Here is a 21,893-nt window from a genome sequence, read left to right on the forward strand (position 1 = left end):
ATTCCACACTATGATGGAACTTGCTACCAGACGAGGTAAGAATTGCCATGAGCCTTACCACATTCACAACTAATGCAAAATTCATTTCTTCAAACTAGCATTCTCACAATAAGTACCGGTTCTACTTTCAGGGCTTAAATTCAGCGGAAGCTGTTCGGTAAATATTTTCAAACTTGCAGGGCTTCAGCCCAGCCCTGGTGCCTCCTGTGGGGCTGAAGCCCCAAGTCCTGGGGTTCCAGGAAATAGTCTATAAAAATTTGAGCCCTAACTACTCTCTCTCTCTCTCTCTCTCTCTCTCTCACACACACACACACACACACACACACACACACACACACACAAAACCAACAGAACTTTAATTCTATTCAAGTATTTACTTCTAGCTGTGGGAAGGAAGGATGGGGTGTTATTGCTGTCTTTTTTAAATATTTGGAAAGTGCCTAGAGAACACAGTGATGGGCACCAATATAAGAACCCAGATAGATATTTCTTCTGTATTCTTTAGTAATCTTGTCTTACACCCGCTTTCACAGCATGAGCCTGTCTCATTATGCTGACCTTCAGAGATCAGCCCTTGAATAGAAAAGAAAGCTGCATAATTTTTAGTGTGTATAGGTAAGATTATCTAAGGCACATGAGTGACTTAGGAGCCTAACTTGATTTTCAATGTAATTTGGGCTCTTATGTCACCTAGATGCTTTAAAAAAGTTAAACTTATTAAACTCTAGATTTTCATTTATTTACATATGGTCTGAAAATCTCTAGTTTGTTAATCAGTCTTCACGATGGGGCAGTTTCCGCCTCCCTTACTCACACAGGGCCTAATACAATGTCATTGATCAGACACACCAATTAAATTGGACAGTGATGGAGAGGAGATCAGTAAGGAATAACTAAACAAAAGCACTGAGTTCTAAGAAGAGATGTGAAAGAACACATGGAGATTGCTTGGAACATAAAATGAGATTATTTTTCCAAACTGCAAGAGTAGCATGAAAAATGGTTCAGATGTGAGCGGAAGGAAACACGAGTTATTTACAAAAGCTTACTTGCTGAGAAAACAGTTACATTATACGTTTGCTGTGAAAATAACTTGTGCTCTTAAACCGTAGATTTGAGCATAAATTGGAGAACTATGTAATACTGCAAACTAGTGATAAAAGTAGTGATCTAGCATTTATTTAGCATGTTTCAGGCAAACAGCTCCTAATAGTTTGACATACTGTACTTATTGTACATACTAAATATAAGCCATATATTTTATACACATGTGTGCGTACATATACCTACACACTACATAATATATGAAATATATGAGTATGTGGTGTGGTATAAAGGTTTTATCAGCATAAATTCAAATGTGTGCCATTCCTGCCCAGTGAGGAATCCACTGAGTGATGCAATAAGTGATGCAAGTCTTCACAGACAAGTGCTGACAGAAGCATCATATCCCCATCATGTATTCTGTCCGCAGAATGTATTAAAAAGATCAACTCCTTTAGACATGTTCTAGAGAGTTTTACAAAACTATTGGGACTATTTTTATTTTCTCATATTTTTGGGGTACACAAAGGTTTTGATCCTGCAAGGTGCTGAGCACTGTGATCCAATCCAGCAAAACATTTAAAAACATGTGAGTGTTTAGTCATGTGAGTCATCCCACAATGGAACAGTTTGCGTTCTGAAAATTAAGCAGGTGCCTAAATGCTCTGCTGGACGGGGGCCAGAATGCTCCACATTTAAAGAGCACAGCGATTCTTTTAGTCTGAATGACTTTTTTTAAATTATGAGACATGCGAAGTATGAAAGAATAATAATAAAAGGGCATGTACAATGTCTGCCTCCTCTGAGACAATATGCACTAAGCTAAATAAAAACAGGGTCCCTGTCTGTAGAGTCCTTGGAGGTTTAAAGAAATAATACTCAGAAAACAGACGTAATAGTTAGGTAGCTCAGCAGTGTTTGTCCAGCACCTAGCATGTTGAGCCCCCAACCCTGAATGAAGCCTTTTGTTATTACTGCAGTACAAATAATAACAAATACATGATACTTCCGACTTGTAAAGCCACGCTTCCTTCATTATCAAATGATCAAATGTGCAGTACTCATGGCATGATAAATATATGTAACTCCCCTACCACTGCTACAAGTGTTATAGGAGCTTTAAGGATCAGAAAGTCAGGAACTAGGATTACATATCATCCCAAAGTGGTTTACACACTTTCTTTTACTAGGCAAAACACTAGAAAATATACTGTAAGAAACAAACCTGCTTTGGCAGTGGGATGGACTTGATGTAGGACTTTTCCATCAGCGAGACCTATGATTTATTATTCATTCAGTGTGTGAATTGCCTGATATGACAGTTCTGAATCCTATGCTGTCTGACTCCAGCAGATGTAATTTACAATTAGACCTAGAACTTGTAAAAAGCAAATGATTTAAAATAACTTTGCTTATTACAGTACACAAACAACCTTTCCAATGACTCCAGCTCCTAGATTTTTAGGATGAGAGTCCTAAAATGTTATTTAAGGTGGTGTGGGGAATGGGAAATTTGGGAGTGCTCGTTATTTTTCATAATGAAAGCTCTGATATTTTCTTTTCTTTAGGAGAAAAAAAGCATCAGCAGTTTGGAGAATTTTAATTATAAAACCTTCCACCTTGGAATGTTTCCTGAATACAGAGTCCTATGATTAAAGAAGCCAGTTCAAAGAAAAGGTTTTTGCTGCAGGAAATGAAATAATTTTAATATATAGAAAAGGGAAAAGAAACAAAGGTGAAATTTGAGATAGCTTAATCTATGGAGCCAGCACAGGCGTACTCTCCTAAGAAATATAAAAGAGGAAACAACCAAAAGATGAACCTCTAATTGGGAGCACTGCATTTGCTCTTTCTCAGCCAAAAGAATTCTTGTGCATGATAAAAATATTTCTGTATAGCAACTGAAACACAAGGAATGAGGAATTAAGGTTGAAGAGGATAGGAAATTCAGTATGGATAAGTCCCCCAAAGTACAGATGCTTATCAAGATCTCTAAATATCCATCTCTTCCCACTTCTAACCCATTTTATGTATCTCCCCCTTTCTTCCACTCCCTGCCACTCTCACTCTTCACTCCCTCCGTTAAAGGTTAGTAATCTTTATGGCTGACCCCACTCCATCAGTGGCCTAAACTCGGTGTCCCTTTCGGAGACTCCCAGTGTTACTTTTCTCTCTCACTACTTCCCCCATCCAATAATTCTGTACCAAACTCCCTTTATTGAAGCCAGTTTATGTCACGTGCCAGTGTTACTATTTAGGGTGATATGAAGTACCCCCTACTATCCATAGACTGAGCTAGTACAATCCATTCTGCTTCCAGTCCATCTACCCAGTGAGGATGAGAATGAACTAATAAATGAAATCTAGTTGCCCAAATGGCACCTCAGCCACTTCATATGGTCTTTTTTAATTTCCTTAGCTCTCTTATGGTCCTTAAAGTCACTTTATTTTTGGACAATATTTTCAAAAATGTTCTAACTCTGTACTCATTGAAATCAGTAGGCGTTTTGCCATTAACCTATGTTGGAGCAATTACACCAACATTGGGTGCTTTTGAAAATCTTACCCTTTAATAGTATGCGTGTATATGTGTGTGTGTGTGTGTGTGTGTGTAACGTAAGTTTAAACTGCATCACATTGTGGGTGAAGTCTTTGGCCCCATTGACATCAGGATTTCACCATGTGTTTATTTGTCTTAAGTATAATATAATTTAGGTGTCAATGCACCTCAGGAAGTTTGGGATCTAATTTGGGATGGGTGGACCTTACAGTTCTGCAGAATCCGAATTTGGAAACCCAAATCTTGTGCGTTTCACGGTGTCAGTGTCTCTGTGAAATGCCTTGGCCTCCTAAATTACTTCCTACATCAAAACATTTTGCTAGGCCCTCAAGGCTTCCATAGAAAATCACCTCTGCTAACATGTCCCTTTCCTCTACCCCCAACAGTTTCAGAACATCTCCTAATTGTTTCCTTCCAAGTTCCTAAATTCCTTCTCCCACACAATTCTTTTTGCCTGCAACTATCCTCAAGCTCCAAGATTCAGCAGTCAGAATAAGGCTCTCAAATTGCACTCACATCTGCACAGTTGTTTTTTTTTTCTACTTGCTTCTGAATTGAGTGTGTAGGTTGGGGAGGAGGGCAACAGTCCCAGATTTCTTCAAGTCTGATCCATCCCTTAAAATTATTTTGGGGTCTCCTTGTGATTCAATGAATTTCTGCCCTGGTGAGTGAGGATGGATGAATTTGTTTGGGAAAACATAAGACTTTTATCTGATATTTCAACCTTCCCTTGGATTTAGAGCTGAACTAGAGCAAAACCATGTGTTTACTTCACTTACAGTTTCTGAACCCAAGATCAGAACTGCCCAGCTTCTATTGTGGCATTTCCAGATATGACTGGTAGCAACGTCACAGGAAACATCATGAAAAAGCTTGTTCTTACAAGAATTGCATTCCACCTTTTGGATATCCAAATAGTCTGAACAGCGTGCATGAGCATGCAAAGTTTTGGATGCACACCCAGTTGAAGTTGGGTTTCAAATCTTTTTGGCTCTCCTCTCTCTAAATGAGAGTCTGACTGATTTGTACCCATGATTACATTATGTGATCAACACCGCTAGTTGATTCTGCATCGAGGCAATATCATTTCTAAACTCTTTTCTGCTTCCTGTAGTTCTTCTCCTTAGTGTGAACATATGAACTTTGAGTTTGGCTTAATAAACACAAATTTAATTTGTTTGGGTAGATGGTGAGTTTTCATCATACACTCCATTCACCCAGTCCTAGTCAATGATGTGTTATTAATTTACTTCCCTGCGCTTCCACACAACTACCATCCCACCCCACATATGAGTTTCAAGATACCTGGAAAACTTTAAGTGAATTAGACTCCCCCACAGGGTAATTCATGTTTGCCAGCACTCCTCGCTAAATGAGAATTTCAGAAGTCCAACAATAATTCTATCAGTGTGTCCCAGAATCTCTGAGATTTCTAACTATGGTGAGAGGTAAGGAGAAAATGAATCAGAGGCTTGGAGGTTCAGTTTAGATAAACTGTTATACCAATAGAATAAAAACCAGCAGGATCTTATTAAGAGGGATAAGGCAAAGATGCCACATTTATTGTAAATATACTGATAAAGCAAAAGATAAAAGTAAACAACGTTGTTTGACTACTTATTTCTTATACACACACACATACATATATATATATAGAGAGAGAGAGAGAGAGATTCATTCACACAATCATTCATTCAAGTTCTGTATAGGTGTTATAGTTACCAGCCTAGAAGTTGCTCATGCCAAGTTACTGGCCAGGTATCTTGGTCATGAGGATGGAGCCGAGTCCGTGTCAAGTGCACCTGATGCTCCTGGAGGCTGGCAGCAGAACCAGAGACTCAAAGTCATCAGTCTTTAGAGTCCATTCTTATAGGAATTAATTCCTATGTTAGTCTATGGGAGCTGTTTCATCCTGCTGTTGCTGACTCAATAGGCAGATGGCACATTCCTGTCCAAAGTGGCACATTCCTGGTGGCTCCACACTGTCCAAAGTTTGTGTTTCTCATCCTTCCAGGTGATGGGGTGGATCCCAGTTTATCCTCAGGGGGTTGTCTGGTGGTCCTACTCGACACATTCTTCGGCCGATGGATACTCCTTTTCTAGGCTGGCACCTCCCTAACCATTCATGTATATCAAGCATTCATCAGCATACATTCCATATCTTAACCATATTTTAATTTCAGGGTGTGTGCTAATTCATTTGAGACTCCCGGCCCTTTAATCACAGAGAGAGGGGGTCTGTCCTAGGAGCCATTGAATGAAGTGAAAGTCACTTAACGGCTTATAGTGTTTGTTTGCATTGTATCAATTACTTCAAGAACAAAGTCAGTTAACTTGTTTGTAAGTTTTACATAGGAGTAAAGTATCTTTCACAAGATAGATATAATCAATGGTTTCTACAGACAATAGCTTACAAGTTTTAACAGAAGACCCAAAAGATTTTTGTACTTGGTGAAACTGTTGGATTTTAAAGTGTGGGGGACAAATTATGAGGGGGTCACTGTCACTTGGGGGAATCACTGTTAGTACCTTCTTTAATATCCCTACATAATATCCAAAAGTGCACATGTTTTTCCAAAGTTGGCCCAAATTATTAGCAAAAAGAACAGGAGTACTTGTGGCACCTTAGAGACTAACAAATTTATTAGAGCTTTCGTGGACTACAGCATATATGCATCCAAAGAAGTGGGCTGTAGTCCACGAAAGCTTATGCTCTAATAAATTTGTTAGTCTCTAAGGTGCCACAAGTACTCCTGTTCTTTTTGCGGATACAGACTAACACGGCTGCTACTCTGAAACCAAATTATTAGGAACATTTTAAGTCTCCCAACTGGGCCCAAGTTGCTGGCTTCCACACACCCTCCCGTCTACAATCTCACTACTCCTGCCCTACCTCACCTGGAAAATTGTTGGTTTGTGGGGGTGTCATCCACCCCAGTCCTCCCCTTGAATAGCAGGTCTTCTGGGAGATGATTGACTGGCTCTCTCCCCCTCCTTTTGTGGCAGCATGTAGGTGATGGGACATAGCATCTGCTCCTCTAGGTCCTATGCTTCTTCACCATCTATTCGTCTGCACTCTGAGGATTTCTTAGCATTTAGGGCCATCCAACAGTCATAATTTTTAACCCTAAAGAGGCAGTTCACTGTGCCATAGTTGACTTTCATTTCATTGCAGGATAAATAGATGCTAAGCTGACTTCTGATGTATCATAATTAAGGCTCTACTTGGATTGCAGGATGATCTTCAAAATAATTGTGGGTGAGTTGTAGACAAGACATGGAAAATTGCAGAAATGTAATAACGGAGCTTTATTAATAGTGGTAATTTGGAAAAGCTAGAGTAGATCTATTTTGTTTATGAAAAAATTGCTGGAACAATATAAACACTCAAGTATAATGTTATGCCTGCTAATTTTTTTTCATAACCAGACATTTTGCTGCAACTATATTACATTCGTTTGGGAGGGGAAAATGACTGTTACAATATAAAATTCAGAAGACTAAAAGTCTTAACACAATGGCTGTAGAAATTGAGTCCAGTCACTTTAGCCTTGTTCATTTTACAGGCATTGAATGTTAATACAGTACTAATTGCATACTCAAAATGTATGCAAAATTGTAGTCTGTGCAATGTAAGCTAATCATAATCAAAATTGTGGTGGAAGCCTAATATTGCAGGAGCCACAATTTCCGCAATATCGCAAATGAAGTAGGGCCTTAAATATAATATATAAACTTTTAAAATACTGTACCTACAGTATAGAAAAACAACATTCAAAATGTTTCAGTTACATTATATATATATTGTACTCTGATGGTCAAATTCTACCTTCAGTTACACCCATGTCAATCCAAAGAAGTCAATGGGACAAATTCAGAGCTGGTGAAAGCAATTGTAACTCCACTGAAATCACTGGACCAGATTTCCAGCTGGTGGCAGTAGGCATAGTTGTACCGAAGTCAATGAAGGTACACCAATCTACAGCCGCTGAGAATCTGTCCTACAGTATCCAAGTCACACATCCTCTGCACTTTGGTTTCCACCCTTTCACAACTGCAATCTAAATTTTCAGTCCATGTAGGAATTAGCATTATAACACTTGAAAGGCAAGTTAGACAAATTTATTTAATTTAGCCTTCTGTGAACATGTATGCATATGCACACACACACACACACACACACACACATTGTGGTTTGGGTCCTTTAATCTGGTAGTGGTGAACGTAGTTTAATTTCAGAACAAAATATGATTGGAAGCAGTATTGTCCAAAGCTCAGCAAGTTAATGTAGCCAAATAGATTTATTTATTGGTATGGAGATTTTGTGACTCTGACATCAAAAAAAGCCGAATAACCAACTTTATTCATTTGCTTATTTTGTGGGAATTCACACAAGAGACTAGAAACAAGTGCTCAGCACTATGTTTTGACACTATTTTATGTAGCATAGTTAAAATCTCATCTCAAAGAGAAGTTATTGTGAAAGGCTCTAATTAAAAAAGAGGAATATATAATTCAATTTAGGAAAGTATTTAATTATTCTCAAACCTTCCCTAAGGCTTTTTATTTTCAATTGTGTTTGTGTAATGATGATTTCCAATGCAAAATAATAAAGATCTCTTATTGATGTACTGTGCATAATTTATTTAGATGGAATATTTAGAGTTTTCTCTTGATCACTTTGAATTGTATATAACACAGAATCCTCTGCGTATGTCTAAGCAAGGTACCTGACAATTTTTCACATTTTTATTGAAAAGCCTTTTTTCTTGATTCATATACTACTCTAATATCATGAATTTCTTAATGCTTCTAAGCTATAATTCAGACAGACGGGTCTATTTTTGCTGGCAGCAGTGTTCATTTGATATAACATTTATTAAGCTTGACAACTGTTTGTTTAGACATAAACACATAGCTGACCTTAAAGTCATTGTGACTTTTATGTGCATTACCCATTCCCTAGTAGTTAGAAATGATTATCCCAGATTATCTATATGGGCCTATAGAACTATTTTTTGTTGTTGTTCTGTCATCTGAGCTACCCCTGTTGTAAGTTAAATAGTTTGAGCCTGATTCTGTTCTCATCTATGCTGATTTTATACCAGTTTAACCCCCGTTGGGCCAGATTTTGTGGGACATTTCAATTGCTTTGTTCTATTGCAGCAATGTGAAGCAGCTTTAAACCTAGCTTTATTGAGGAGTTAAACTTGGTTTACAGCTGTTTTGTACCACCAGAATAGTACAAACCAGCAGTAACATACTAGCCCCTGCTAATCAAGGGAATGGAAATAAAGCCTAAGGGCAGGTCTACACTTGAAATGCTTCATTGATGCAGCTGTGCTGTGCCACTGTAGTGCTTTAATGAAGACGGGTTCTTCCATCAGCATAGTTAATCCACCTCCTTGAGAGGCAGGAGCTATGTTGGTGGGAGGAGTTCTCCCTCTGACATAGCACTGTCCACCCCGGTGCTTAGGTTGGTATAACTACATCACAAGGGTGTGGATTTTTCACACCCCTGAGCAATGCAGTTATACCAGAGTAATTCTGTAATGCAGATCTGCTCTAATATTCAAACCCTTGTAATAAAGATTAGCTATATTAGGAGGATTTACTAGGCAAGTTTTATGACTAGAAGAGTTTTAAATTATTTACCCCTATGTAAATCACAAATTGCTATCTACTTTCCATGTGAGATATTAAGTTTTCTATTAATCATGTCTAGGCTATTAGGGTGACCTGAAAAGCTCAATCTAAAACAGCATCACATCTTGAGGTCTCTGAATCACCATTCTGACACTGCATTGCATACATTCAGGGATGCACAAGCTTCATTAACCAGATTGTTTATATATGAAACCTAGATGTCATTATGCTTGTTTCCCATAGTTTTCCTATTTTAACAAGAAGAGAGAAGAGAAGAGAAGAGAAGAGAAGAGAAGAGAAGAGAAGAGAAGAGAAGAGAAGAGAAGAGAAGAGAAGAGAAGAGAAGCTAAATGAAACCACTCTTCGGTCTTGTTAGATTTTGGCTTATTTCTCCACATCCTGATGTGTTCTTTCCTCTTGCTGATCCACAATCTTCCTCTGGTGATGGGACGAATTGGCTGCTTTAAATAGTTCAGGAGAAATCGTGCAGTGCACGGCCAGTCCAGACTGGGGTAGTACAAATATGGTATAAAGCTGCTGGTAAGGATCAGAGCCTAAAGTTTTCTTCTCACTTGGAAAACTGCCCTTTCAATCCTTTATCCTCTCTGTATTGTGTCAGAACTAGGAGTTTTATTTCAGTTCAGTCTGAACACTTGCATAATCTTTTCCTTCTATGTGAATATTTTCATCATCTTTTACAAATTCCTCTGATGATCTGAACTGATTGGAGAGCTATTTCTTAGCACTTATAAATTGTTCAGGGATTTTGTATTTCAGTACATTTCTGGATGTGGGTAGCTCATTAGCTTCCATATTCAGACATTTACAACTTGAAACAGACTCTCTTACTCTGGAGGGAGTATCAGTATTAAATTCTTAATTATCTGTCATCCCTGTCAATGTATTCCCACAAATTCTCAGCCTGTCCCTCTAGCTTTTACTTCCTGATCTGTATAACCAGCTCATTTTAAACTTTCATGATTGGGGGAACCAACATCCTCGTCCTCCTTAAGTCACGAAGTCTTTCCTAGGACTCTCCCCTGCTTCTCTCTAACATATTACTATGGCCTGGTTTAAATCTAATGCTTCCTTTAAGAGTTCAGAGGTCTCGTATGAGCTTAGTCTTTGGGATTCTCAAACCAAATAATGTTGCCATATTGGGTCTTCATGTCATGACATAGTATCTGAGCATGATATTACAACATTTTGATGTAAATATGGAGCAACGAATTGTGACACCCCCATGTCACCATAATGCTTAAGATAAAATTTCAGAATGGGTAGAAATCTTGTCTGATTTACTGCTCAATTAAGTTAAAACCAACACATATTAAACAATAACGAATTAACCAGCACAAATTGAGTGCAGTTCTCCTCTGCACCAGTATAACCTCACTAAAACCAATGCAAAATGTCAGTGTATATCTCCAAATTGAATATAACTCAAAGACTTGTCTAAGACCTACCATGCACCGAGTACAACCGCACCATCCATCTAAAGTGACATATTACAGTCATTCTTCAGAGTATAGCCATAATGTGGGATTACATCAATAATTTCTCTCAGCAGCTTCCATATCTGATTTCTTCAGTTATGAATAAAATTATGATTTTTAAAACTCTCAGCCCTGAAAAGTCACACTCGGGCATATGAAAGTCAAGCATTGTCATTTCTGGCTGGTACACAGGCACCAATAATAACAGTTCTGCACTATGGGGATTAGTTCAGAATTCCTTTGACTATGCAAGAGATTGGAGGCAATCCAGCTCATTCCTCTATAGCTGTACTGACTCTTCAGAGCTGCAGAAGAAATACAAATTTGTTTTTGTCCTTAGACTGAACAGATGGTACCCGGACTGCAAACAGGGAGAAGATCTGTAGAATAAGGATGTGTCCTTCTTCATAGATTAATTTATGATAATAACGGCATGTGAATACCCACAAGAGACTGATTTTCATAACAGGCCAGATTACATCTATCCTTAATGACAGTGTGCAGGGGAGAAAGAGGGCAAAAGGAGTCACAATCCCTCCCAGAGTTTCCCTGGGGTGTTTTAATTCCATGCCATTGGCAGATTCGCCTACACCGAAGGAAGCTTCAAGTGGCCATTTCTGCTGGCATTAGGACTGATTTGAGTCATCTCTTGGCAAAAAGTGTTTGGAGAGCTAGAGCCATTGTGGACAGTGATGAGAGAGTTTTTTCTAGTAAATCAGGGAGACTCATCATTACAGGACGATTGAGGTTTTTATATAAACCTATAAACATGGCCACTTACAGTGCAGTTTGGGACATCTGAGGGCATCTGACAGGCAGATCCAAGTTTTATAATGGTGCCAAGGCAGGCAGAGAAGCCACTGTTGAGTGATGAAAGGTTCCCCTCCCCCTCAGACTGAGCGCCTTTGCATTGCTCTCACATAATCAGGGAAAGTCATGAAAATATCAGTTGCTTCAAGGGGTTTTCCTTAAAGGGAGTAAAATTCAGCATATTATTCTATTCAGCTTTCTTCACCAGATAAAGCTGCTCCTTCTCCCTTTTCTAGACAGCTCATGCACTGGATAATACTCAAGTAGAGAGCCTCTTTGAAGTAGTTTCTGATTTCAGACCTAACTCTTAAAATAAAGAAAAACTGTACATGCCTTGAAATATTTGGAGCTAGAATGCGGCCCTTTTACTCACTTTGTGACATTTACTCATGCAAGCAGCCTCACAGAAGTCAGTGGGAATAAGTGCCAGTATTACCCACACTGGATGTTCAAAAATCATGAGTCAGGCTCCCACAAAACCCAGGAGAATGGACTAAAAATCATGTGACTTTCAAAAAGTAATAAATGTTGAGTTCTTTTGATTTGCCTGCTAAGCCTTTAGGGGGAATTTGGGTCATATTTTCAGTCTCCTCAAACCTGAGCAACTTACACAAAAATATGAGATTCTCATCTAATCACACGATTCCAGGAGCTGGGGCTTTAAGTGAAGCATCAAATATCACAAGACTTTCAATAAATCATCCAGAGCTGGCAATACTGAGATGTTCAATAAAATAAATGGAGTTGCACAATACAGTCTTTAGTTCATGTATGTTTTTTTCCCCCTAAATATGTTGAACTTCCTTCTAGGAGATGCTGCCTTTCTTGTCAATAAAGTTTCTTCCATTTCACACTTGAGAAAACAAAAACGATTCTCTGAGCAGAAACAAATCCTGTTCCATGCCCAATGTGTGGTGAAAGAATAGCCTTTGCCATAGTCTATGCTCCTAATACTAATAGTGCTATTTCTTTATATAACTTTTTTTTTCCTATTTTGACTTTTAGACTTACAATGATGGTTCTGATTGCAATCACACTGTAGTTTGACACACTACTATTACAACATAATTATACAGTTGTTATGCTTTGGGATATTTGTAATTGCCACTAACTCATATTAGCAGGAGATTAACTGTATGACTGAATAACTTAGTTTGGAATCCTAATTAATATATTACATTGTAATTACTCTGAAGTTGTACTGTTTGAGATGTGTACTTAGTACCATATCCTGAAAGAAAAAAGTCAATATACGGGTTTCTTTTTAATGGACCAAACTCTCTACAGATGTAAATTGTAAAGTTCCATTTAAGACAATAAACCAATTTACACTGACAGAATATTTGGTCCAATAAGCTCAGTGTAAATATAGCATAACTACAGTCATTATATTATGTTACCCTTACAACTGTACAGTTGTTATCCCATCCATTATTCTCATTTATTCAAGATGGCAAAGTTAATATGATAAAACCATTTTACAGGTTCTATTAGAGAAGCAGATAAGGACAACAGCAGCCCACACAGAAACAAATATAAAGCCAAGCTCATGTCTCCATAGTAAAACTCTGCATATCGACCTGGCTTTTGCCATAGTAAATAATTCAAAACACAAAGCTAGCTCTTAATCCCTTAGTCAAGGAGATAGAGGAAGTTAGATACTAGGTAATATCTGTTATATGTCATCTGTCTAAGAAAGGTAATCCAACCCAAATTCCACAAATCTTGCCTTCAAACTAAATTGGCAAATGAATGTCAGTATGTGTCCAGTTTCTGGGTTCACTTCATCTTTGGGAAACATTGACTGTTTTATATTCTTTTTTATCACCTGCAATGAACAATTTAGTATAAAATGAAATACTTTAATTAAATGTACACCTAGCAGGCTAGTTAACTTCTTACAATAACTGACCAAGAAAATTCTTAATTTCAATTCCTATTTTTAATACATTTCATCTGCCTGTCTTCTTTCTGTTGAGCTATATTTACTCATATTATCACATAACTTCAAAATAAAATAAAATAAAAGGAAAGGAAAAGTTTGATCTTTCCCACAGGTTTGCTGACAACTTACATTTTGAGCACAGTTTGAATCAAAAAAACATTTGGGATCTTATCCATCTTGGCATTAAAAATTTTCTTTGAATGAAGGAATGCAGCTCTAGGGGTGTTGAAATAATACAGTGGCAGAAATCCTAACTACAGAATCATTATTAGGATTTTTCTGCTCACTCACATCACTGTATTACCATTCTTTAAAAATGAAACCCTATGCACAAAAAATACATCAAACTTGCACTTAGCGGGGAAGAAAGGTATTCCCTCTCCAAATCAATAACCAGAGGAAACTGTGGTAATTCCAGAGCTCACTGAGTACCCTTTGGTTATAAAAATGCGTTGGTCTACTCTTTTTGTGTGTTTTCTTCTTTTACAATTCAGCAAATGATGCAGTAGGAAATTCAGGTCACCAAATCAGATACAAATGTATATTCAACAGTCCATATTTTTTTCAAATAAAATCCCAATCAATTAGAAAAACCCTCCATCTGTTATGTTACCCTCTCAGATGTTTCAACAACGAGCAATCTATTATATGGCATAAAAGGGCACTAAGCAAAGAAGAAAGTTAACCCTGTGTGTGCATTCTGTTTCACATCATTTAATTCTTTTAAGTCTTGATTCAGTGCTCATTGAATTCAATGGAAAGATTCCCATTGACTTCAGTGGGAATTTGATCAACCATTTAATGACCTCCTGAAGATATCTTTAAAGAATCATTGTATTAAATTGTACAGTAGATACAGAGGTCAGTAGATTAAACTGCAAAGTCTACAGAGGGGCTCAAACCTGCAAAATATAGGTGTGAATTTCAAAAATGTATGCTTTTGAAGTATTCAAATCGGGAATTTTGATTCAGGCAAATCTCTGAGAAAGAAGCCTCAAAATATTTCCATAACCTGTGTTTCATCAATAATGGGCCTGCTAGCACAGGGCTTCAAAACGGTACACTTAGCCATTAGTGCTCTGGCACAATGGCTTGTTTTCATTTTACTTTCCTGTGGCAAACATTTGGGGTAAAATCATAGCCCCATTTTGTACTCTTGGTGGTAGTTTTGTGAGTTTATATGTAGTGTGTTACAGGCATACCATGGAATTACAATGGCGGGTTTTAATACCCAAATTCTCTAGTGCAGACAGAAAATGTGTTCTAGGAAGGTTTAATCCCATTCAGTCTGGCCAGCCAAATTGTGTTAGAAACTGATTTAGCCACAACAAAATTTAAACTGTGCATAAGCATAGCAGATAAACTCACTTGAAAGCCTTGTGAAGATGGGGCATCACATTGCCTGAAGAGCAACTGCAAGAGACCATTGCAAAGTAATCAAGCTGGTCTCTACAGTGAAGTCTTTTCATCAGAATACATACTCTCCAACAGTAAATGTGTCATGACAACAAAGAAGAAAACTATTGTTCTGCTTTAGAATTTATTATACACTATGGCATCTTATACATGTATACATCTCATACATATCCTTTTTTACTACATTACCAACAGTTACTTATTTTTATTGTAACAACCAACCATATGTTGATTGTGATGAACTGTTCTTTTACACACAGCTAGAGCAGGGTACAAACCAAAATCTAAATATTCCCAAACTTTGGGGGTATTTGGAATCCAAACCTAGATCCAGATCTGAATTTTGCAGCTAGGCTCTCTCTCTAAAATATGCTAAACTAAACCCAAGATTTACACACCCCTACATTTTGTAGGATTCGAAGTCTGGATCCTACTCTTGTAGCCTGGACCTGATTTTAGTCTCAACACCTGCAATTGGTTTCTTTATAAAATAATAATCAGCAGTTGGTTTTATGTGCTTTGTTGCTAAACCTGTTTAAAAAAAAAAAAGGCTAGTGCATTGATATTACCTTCGTAATTCCAGTGACTTTGAACCCGCTGGCTCTGATAGCTCTCAGAGAAACAGATTTTTCAAACTACAGCTGGTCTCCCTTAATCTGATGCATTCTAGAACTATTGGAATACCAGTTCCTTTGGTTTCTTTCCTGCTTAGAATGGAATACTACCAGAGGATTGAAACTCTTCGTTGTCTTTTATCAGTCCTTGACTTTTATCTTAATCAGGTTATCAAGAATTCTTTTTCAGGGATGATGATGTGGCCACTCAATATATCGCTAGAACAGGAACATGAGCACTTCTGATTTTTTAGCTCAAGTGAGTTCATTGCTACTTTAAGGAGACTGATGTGGAGTAGTGAAGTGAACAGAGAAGCTACTTCATGGATAAAATTGATTCTTATGACAGAGACATATATGAAAATAGGGCAAAAGCTTCTTCACCAAGGGCAGTAGACGTAGCCCAGTGGGGCCTAACAAGGTAACAGAACAGAGACAGGAAACACCGAACTTAATATAGACATCTCAAGGAGTTGGACAAAGACCGCAAAGATCTACACAGCTTAGCTATTAACATGTCTCTTTCCACATGATTTTGATGGGATCAAGCTATTTTCAATCTCAAAAAGGTGCTATCGCTTGAATTCTATATATTTTAAGGCATGGATATGATTTTCAACCAACCATCTTACAATGAAACACTCTTATTGGTCCAAATCCTTACTCATTCTCTGTGGGCATGGAGCCTGGCCACAGCTCTATGTCCTGCCTCAGCTTGCCATGGAGCAGGATCCATAACCAGAGGGCACAGGATTCCTCATCAGCCATGGCTCTGTGCTTACCCAAACACCATTGCTCCTCCAGAGGAGGAATCCCAGACTGATCCCTGCAGTGTCATATATTTATGGAGTGGCACGAGGGAGGCAATGCCTAGCCAATGACCCTGTGGGAGGGGGAAAGCAAAAGTGACTATGCACAAAGTTCTGTCAGATACACCAGGTAAACAAACTGAGAAAATAATGTCTCCTTATCACAAGTTGGATTGGGCTCTCCCTGCTGGTCACCTACCTGATGGCTGTGAGGGGAAATGCAAGCCTCTGGATCCACAAGTGTTTTAAGCTTCCCTTGGTCTCAGGAGACTGCAGCACTCTTTCATCCCTTAGCCTCTCTGGCATATTTCCTGGGCACCAATACACAATCAGCTACCCCATCATTGAAATGGACACCCTTATCCAACTGGCCTTGGGACCCCAGGATCAGCACTCACCCCAAAAGTACCCTACTAGCTTAAAAAAAAAAAACCTTCCCAGAATCCAAATGAAAGAGTGAGACTTTTGGATTCAGTTCAACTCTTTCAAGGGGCACATGGGAGTTTTAGCATATAACACACAGAGGGACACTTTCCACAGAGTGTAACACATTCTTTGCTTGTTACTTAATCACATGAAAATTACACAGATCCATACAAAAAATAATAAACCCTGGGTGCATTTCCCTTCACTGTACTCACCCTTCCATTAGGAGTCCTTGGGGGACCATCTGTGTTTGGGTAGGTTCCCCCCATCCATGGTTCATCCAGCTCCTGTAGCATCTTATCTCATCTTAACACAGTAGAAAATATCCAAAAGAGAAAATACAGAAGCTTCTGCCCTTTTATAACCTTCCAATCACTCAGTCAGGTGTATCCCTTGTCAGCCTCAACAGGTGACCACAGAGTTCTACGAGGTGTCTTCATTGCTAAGTGACCTCTCCACTGACAAACTAGTTCCTCTGGGCAGAAGCTAGCCTTTTGTCTAGGGTGATTCCTTCTTAAATAGAGGACCATCATCATTTAATAACCTCTGTTGTTAGGCCTTTGCCACTAACACTCTTGCAATTTTAGTCCAACATGCAGGTGAAAAGAAAACAGAAAACAAAAGACTGCACTTTCAAAATAGAGTATGCAGCTTGGTAAAGATATATACAGAGTTCATAATCTCATCCAGAATTCACAAATTGTACAGACAGATTCCCCAGTTCATCACCCTCCTAACCTCTTTCATGTATAATAAACTGAGGTGCTACTAGCAACAACAGAATTTAGAGCATTCTAAATACCACCACGTGATTACAGAGTTGGCATTATCCCTTTAACAGAACATAATATGGCACTGGCAATGCAGATTAAATATTACAAATAAGTAGCAAGTAAAATTCCTGGTTTTATTTTTGATTTTTCCATAATATTTTGGTCTAAGATTCCTAAAAACATGCACTTTGAATTTCAAAAGTTGCCAGTTGAGGATCCTCAGAATCTCCTATTACTATTTTTCTTGCATCAAACAGAACTCCACAGCTTCCCTGATTTTGTTTGCTACAGGCATCACTAATAGTAATGATTCTGCATGAGGAGAGATATTATTAAGGAGAGAGAGAGAGAGACACACACACACACACACACACACAGAGGTAATTTGTTGTTAAGCATTCTTTGTCCATAAATTTCTTTTGTAATTAGACTTAACTGAAGAATGCAAAAGTGATAAGATAACAAAAGGAAGGGCTGTATTAGAGCTGAGTTGAAAGGTATATTATGTAATCAAATATTCTTATCCATAGGGATGTGTACAGAAAGTTATATACGCCCCTCAAAAGTTGTTTGTCCGTTGCCTGTGTAATTATTGCACTATTTTTTTTAACTATTACATAACAATTATAGATCATCAGAGGATTCCCTGTTCTGAGCACTGTGGAATAAATTGCATAAACCTATGAAATCAGTAGCTTTAATTGTGATCCACATTATATCTTTCTGGATTATTCTAAAAATCAGTAGCTGACCCTTAATGTTGTTTACTCATGGACATTTTCTGTTTATTTTACAGTAGCATCCAGAGGCTCCATCTGAGATCAGTCCCCATTGTTCTAGTCACTCTACATATTCACAATAACAGACAGTGCATCACCCCCCCCCCAAAAAAAAACCTAAAAACCTAAAGAGAAAGAGGAAACCAAGGATAGAAGAAAAGGGATAATTATTTCCCCACATTTACAGAATAGGGTTTATCAGTGAGACACAGGCTCAGATTATCATGGACACCAAGGCCCTTCTTTTCCACTACTCTGGAAATGGAAAGTTGCTTTAATGGGTGGTTAAATTACATTTACACCCACTTTAAAACTGCATTCCACTGCCTGAGTAGTGCAAAGTGACATTTGGAGTACATGAGAATTCAAGCCTAACGTTGTATCCTCTGAGGTATTTGGGCACCTAATGCCCACTGATTTCTTTTGAGAATGTGGGCCAAAGTGACTTGCACAATACCACATTGGAAATCTGTGCAAGAGGCTAGTGGTAAACCCAGATCTCCTGTGTCCCGGGCCAGGCCAGGCAGGCCAGCACCTGAACCACATGCCCATTCATCCCCCTTCCCCACTGGTGCCCCCAAGATGGATATCTTTTACCTAAGCAAATTATCAATACAGCAGTCTAGCCCAGCCATGACAGATTGGTATGCTACAGATAAGAAATTTCACAAGTTTCTTGCGAGGTTTATAGTAAACCTTCTTCCAACACATATTATTTTTCTAAAATAGGTTTTGTTGTATTAGCACCAGATAGTGTGTCAGAAGAAATGCTAACACACTTGGCATAAAAAACTTTTGAAGACTGAAGTTAAAAGCTGCCTTTCAAACAACTCAATGAAAAACTCTCTGAGAGAAATCATAAAAATATTAGAAATAGCTAGTGTATCTTTACAGGGTCATGATTAATGCCAGACAATATTTTATATTTGAGGCATATTCAAATAATAACCAAGGCCTACCCCAAATCAGAGGTATAATCAGGTTCAGCGCTTACCTTCAGTTAAAGCTTTCTGAAGGTCAGTGTACATGTTGTTTCAATAAAGAACCTTGCATAGAAAAGTGGAAGAAAAGTTTTACAGTCAAGAAATGTAAGAACCTGTTTCCCCAACCATCATTTCTATTTCTCCTTATGAACACATTGCACACAATGAGAAGCCGGAACCATTTCGTAACCAAGGCTAGAAGTTTTTTGTACTATGTATTCATAGTTTATTCATGTAATGTAGAAATGAGTTCACACAAGTGTTCTGTACATTCACTGACTTGACTCACCAACCTCTTGATATTGTAAGCACGTTCATCCTCTGGGTATTGAACTGAAGGTCAAGCTGAATTTACTTAGAACATTTCAAAATATCAGTCCTTTCTTTTAAAATAACATTTCCATCCTATCTTGCTTACGGGGCTTGGTCCAGCAAACAGCCTCAGAACACATCTGGTCTTTCTTTACAAAGGAAGGTGGAGTATGTTTTCCTTTGGCCCTGATACACAATAGCCCAGTGTGTAGGGCCCTCACCGGACATTTGGGACACCCTGGTTCAAATCCCAACTCCATCTGATTTGGAGCAGGGAGCTGAACCCAGGCCTTCAACATCTGACATGAGTGTTCTAACCACTGGGCTATAGGATGTAAGGGGTCTGCCCCCACCTGCACAGTCTCTTCCTCTTTTTTCTTTTTTGGTGAGAAAGAGCTGACCTGGCTTAGGCACCTAACTCCAGGAGAGAATTCACAGCTGTGAATCCCAAGCAGAAGGAGGCTTAAGCCCCACTCATCTCCTGAGCATTTCCTACTGGCTAGCTTAGGCGGCTTCCTGGTCAGCATGCTGGCATCTCTCCCCCTGCACTATATAGGGAGCCTGAGCACCTACTCAGGGCTGTGGATTCCCCTAAGTGGCAGAGCACCTAATAGGTAGGTATTGCAATACCCAAGTTTCATTGTGGGTCTAGCCCTAAAACCATAATCCTGCAACTGGGTTCTACTCATGCAGATGTGGTTGCAGGACTGGGATCTAAATTTTTTCTCATTACTGTATATCATAAAAATGTCAATTCAGCTTTTAAGTGGTGTATTTTTGAGTTGCAAATTGGGTATTGGTTGGATTTCCTCAGACAGAGGAAATCCCAGGGTATATCTTGAGGAATTCTGACTGGCAGAATGCACTCCATGTCCTCAGGAAGATCTCCACTCCTTGCTCCCACCCAGCAATGTGTTCCAAATAATGCCAAGGGATGGGCCTGCCATCCACCAAAGATACCTTGAAAGGACAGAAGACTTTCAGTCCTACCCTCCAGGAAGACAACATTAAGCCCAGGGAATGAGGGGTGCTTCTTAAAATGTCTGTGGCCAGGTCTACACTACAAACTTTTGCCAGCATATTTGTTTTGGTCAGTGATGGGATGAGGTGTGATTCCTGGCTGATGTAGCTGTGCCAGCAAAAACCCCTTCTATACTAGCATTTATACTGACAAAACAGGCTGGGTTTGCAGCAGTTCTGCAGAAATAGACCTGGGGATTACAGTGGAGGAGAATCTGGATATGAGTTATAGAATCATAGACTTTAAAGTCAGAAGAGACCATTATGATCGTCTAATCTGACCTCCTGCAAAACGCAGGCCACAGAATCTCAGCCACCCACTCCTGTATCAAACCCCTAACCTATGTCTGAGCTATTGAAGTCCTCAAATCATGGTTTAAGGACTTCAAGGTGCAGAGAATCCTCCAGCAAGTGACCCCTGCCCCACGCTGCAGAGGAAGGCAAAAAAACGCCAGGGCCTCTGCCAATCTGCCCTGCAGGAAAATTGCTTCACGACCCCAAATATGGCGATCAGCTAAACCCTGAACATGTGGGCAAGACTCACCAGCCAGATACCCAGGAAAGAATTATCTGTAGTAACTCAGATCCCACCCCATCTAACATCCCATTACAGGCCATTGGGCATCTTTACCGCTAGTAGTCAAAGACCAATTAATTGCCAAAATTAGGCTATCCCATCATACCATCCCCTTCATAAACTTATCACGCTTAAGTCTTGAAGCCAGATAGTCTTTTGCCCCCACTGCTTCCCTTGGAAGACTGTTCCAGAACTTCACCAGGGCCGGCTCCAGGCACCAGCCAACCAAGCACGTGCTTGGGCAGCACCCTAGAAGGGGCAGCCAATGTTGGGGTGGCGGGGGGGCGCTCATGTTGTTTTGGGGTTTTTTTTGTTGTTCGGTGGGGCGGCGCTCAAGGGTTTTTTTCTGTGTGTTTTTTTTTGTTTGTTTCGGCCGGGCAGCACAAGGGGTGTTTCGGCAGCGTGGCGCTGGGGGGGCGGGGACTTCGGTGGCGAGGCCCGGTGCTGGAGGTGGCGGCGCTCGGGCAGGGGGGTTTGAGCGGCCCGGCGCTCGGGGGTTTGGGTGGCGCGGTGAGGCAAGGCGAGGCGCTCAGGGGGAGCGGGGGTTTGGGCGGCGCAGCGCTCCGGGGATTTGAGCAGCGAGGCGCAGCGCTCGGCGAGGCGCTCGGGTGGGGGGTTGGTCAGCCTGGCGCTCCAGTGGTTTGGGCGGCGTGGCCCGGCGTGGCGCTCGGGGGGGGGGAGGG

Source organism: Trachemys scripta, chromosome 3 (genome assembly GCF_013100865.1).
Source record: "Trachemys scripta elegans isolate TJP31775 chromosome 3, CAS_Tse_1.0, whole genome shotgun sequence".
Taxonomy (NCBI): Eukaryota; Metazoa; Chordata; order Testudines; family Emydidae; genus Trachemys; species Trachemys scripta.